This window comes from Poecilia latipinna, unplaced genomic scaffold, assembly GCF_001443285.1.
Source record: "Poecilia latipinna isolate Pla-1442-1.1 unplaced genomic scaffold, P_latipinna-1.0 Scaffold1902, whole genome shotgun sequence".
Lineage (NCBI taxonomy): Eukaryota > Metazoa > Chordata > Actinopteri > Cyprinodontiformes > Poeciliidae > Poecilia > Poecilia latipinna.
This window is the reverse complement of record NW_015114518.1, coordinates 26,671-30,018: the sequence shown is the minus strand read 5'-3', so window position 1 is coordinate 30,018 and position 3,348 is coordinate 26,671. Positions and strand designations below refer to the sequence as shown.

The window sequence follows — 3,348 nt, the reverse complement described above, 5'->3', positions numbered from 1 at the left end:
AAAGGTTACTGAGAGTTGGCAGAAAGCAGTGAGAATCAGATACGGTACAGATATGTGGAATTATTCTGTTTGCAAAGCAATCTAAGTGGGTTAACCGCCGAGCTGCACATGACACCTTGGGTATGTAATGTACACACACCTACAGTGATTTGGAAAAGTGTTCAGAAAGCCAAAGACATCCTTATATTTTACTGGGATTTTATGTCACAACCCAACACAAAGTAGTGCGCACTGGCCAAAAAGTTCTGTTAGGTCTCATCTGACTGTAGCGCCTTTTTCCAACATGTTTGCTGTGTGAGCAAATATTACACCAGACTTTTGTGGCGTTTGCAAAGTAGCCAATCCAAGAGCTCCATTTATTTTTCTTGGCGCTGATTGCACACCAAGACCGGAAATAAAGAAGACTGTAGATGTTAGCTGCTGTGGTAATGCTAAGACAGTTAGCACTGTGCGCATTAATGCATATTAAGGTTTATTTACTGTTTGATTTGGTTTATTTGATTCTGACAGACTTTTCTTCTGGACAACTTTAAATTCAACTTGAACCAGACCTGTGGTTCTTAAGAGTAGTTTTGGTGAAACAATGCACTAAAGGTGATAGTCTTTGGGTTTGTTTGTTTATTTATTGTAAAAAAAACAAAAAACAAATAAGATACCAAAACTCTCAAACTGTCCTTACTTGACAAGGATACAATTTTAAAATATGTCTGGTGTAAGTTACACTCCAAAAATCAGAAGTTTCAATCTTGTTCTATGCAGTTTTAGGTGACCATTTTTTACTTAAATGTAGGAATGAACATTTATCAGATTATTTATCGTGATAAATGTCTCATCATGATAAGAATTATTGTCACGATAAATTCCAATTAATGGTGTCAGTTAGTTCTGCCATTTTCTCCACTGTTTGATCAATAAATATCAATACATTTGAAAATATGATTGGATGCAGTTACTCTGTGCATTTTAGTGACATAAATCACATTTCTTTATGTGACTGGTGTCCTAAAGAAGCATATTACAAATGGGATTGTTTTTCAAAAGCAGTATTTGTTTGCTTTTATTAATGATTAGTATGATTATTGTGCCAGCCAGTCCCAGCCATACCTAAAGTTGCTTAAAAAAAAGTAAATAGTTTTTATAGTCACTTATCACAATAGTACCACAAAATATCGTGATAAAACTCTTAAGTCCATATCGCCCACTCCTAGTTGAAGTCACCAGCACTAAACACACTAATCAAAGGCTATGCAGTGCAAATCCTCATTATTAAAAAAAAAACGGTCAGGTTCAGCAGCAAAGCAGAGAAAAGCTCCACAACACCCAGTGAGCCTATTATTCCCCACATTTCTGCGCTGCTCATATATGCAGCTTGCGCCTGAATAATTCAGCATCCTTCACCTGGCAGGCTGGTTCATATCCCGCCCCGTGGGAAGAGAGGAGGCGGCCCGCGGAGCCTCCTCACTGCGTCTCGCGACCCCGGAACAGGAGAGCCCGCCCTGTCATCCACTCCTGACCTTCTTCCGCAGGACCATCCTGCTGCTGTCAGCAAACCGTGACACCCTCCCCCCCAACCCCACTGACATGTCGACCAAACATAAATAATAGCGCTTCAATTTCCCTCCCACCACCACCACTTCTACCCACACGACTCTGCTCGTTTGGAAATCCAAACCGACCCCCAGTCTACCGCATTGCTACACCAAACCTCTGGGCTTGGACTTGCACAATACCCCCCACCTCCTCCTTATCCTCTCTCTCTCCCCGCAGAAGCCTGATCGCACCGGTCTCCTCCAGCAGGCTGGATCCTGACATGAATACTGATACATCACGGCTGATCGGTGCATCTTGCACACAGACCCTATAACAATACCTCCACGATTTGGAGGGAGCTGCACACCGTCCACCGCGGAGCGGCTCGCGTTATCCGGGATCTGCAGCAAAGATGAGATTATCTACCCACGAAGACATTCAGTGCGCCCTGCTCTTTGGATGCAAATGAACAACAAAAGCGTTGCAGGCAGCCAAGAAAATGGCGAGATTTGGCGAGGAACGTACCAGCAACAAGAAATGTAGCTTTTATTTTTTTATTGTTATTTCTCCTCCCCCCCCTCCCCTCCTCCCTCTTGAATGCATACCCAGACAGGTGGGGAACGAGTTGTAACAAGCAGTCCCGTTACATGGTGGGAACACGGAGAGTTAAGTATGAGCTGGCAACAACAAATAAAAAGGAGGACAAAAAGAAAAGTCTAAGGTAAAATGCAGACAGAATACATGGGTTCATAGCGGTGGAAGAGGAGGTATGAGCTCTGCTTTACCTGCTAGCCGTCGCATAGGGCACAGTTGGCGGACAAACCCCCCCGTTCAAGCACCGGTATTGCTGTGGGCGTCTTCTCTCCACTTTCCTTCAACTTGACGTTAGCTAGCGGCTCGGCTAAAACTGAAAGCAGCCCCGCTGGCTCTCCCAGCGAGACCCCCAGGACGAGCGGAGGAACAGCACAACAGCCTTCCCCCGCCACGAAGACAAGCGCCGCGCGTCCCACCAGCCGCTGCGAACAAGGAGAGCAATGGCTTCTCTCACCGCCTCATATCCTCGCTTTCGGGTGTTTTCGCATGAGAGTACCGATAGAAAAGTTTTTTTTAGTCGTTTTATTTTGACTCTTGACAGAAAGCGAGCGAACGAGCGGTGACGTCGGCACGTAACCGCCTCCGCGTGCACACGCCCCCCTAAATACGGGCTACACCCACGAGAAACAAAGGCCAGGCTTTTATATGATTTATGGATGAGTAAGCAGGGCTGGCCTAAGGTTGTATGGGGCCCGAGGCAGAATTTGATTCGGGGCCCCTCTTCTTTTTAGGAACATCACCACTTCCAACAGCATTTCAATACAGATTTAATGGAAACACACCTGATCATTTGTAAACGATAAAAAGCATATATTCTTGCCAACTTTGCAAATTAAATTTGCTAGATATGTTTTATTACTATTTCACAAGATATATTTACAGAAAGCAGGAAAAAAACATATACATGCCATTCATTTTTATAAATAAAATTTAGAAAAGTAAGCACACCACATTCTTGGAAGAAGGTGTTTGGTTCAGATATGATCAAACTAGAAAAATAAATCTTGAAATCTTAATGTGAAAGATCAACACAAAGTAATGCTTGAGATGAACTATTGCACTGTATTCCAAATGTTTTGAACAAAAACAGCATCAACTCTCAGCACAGCTTCGCAGTTGGATTTATGTTTGGGCTTTGACTGGGCCTTCCCTATAGACTGATGTGCTTTGAATGAAATCCCTCCACGTATGTCCAGGGTCGTGCCCATGCTTAAAAAAAAAAGA

The 3,348-nt window shown here is 43.6% G+C and overlaps 1 protein-coding gene across 2 annotated transcripts in view; it reads right to left on the bottom strand.

Annotated features, from left to right (window-relative positions):
- Positions 1 to 3,029, bottom strand: part of tlcd4b (TLC domain containing 4b) — a 28,346-nt gene extending 25,317 nt beyond the window's left edge. Inside the window, exon 1 of one of the 2 annotated variants that reach the window (XM_015015319.1) lies at positions 2,316 to 3,029. The gene's annotated coding sequence lies outside the window, so the exon portion shown is untranslated. Of the gene's footprint in view, positions 1 to 1,398; positions 1,577 to 2,315 lie in introns of those variants that run through there. The other variant, XM_015015320.1, reaches the window with a different exon arrangement.
- Positions 3,030 to 3,348: the final 319 nt, after the last annotated feature.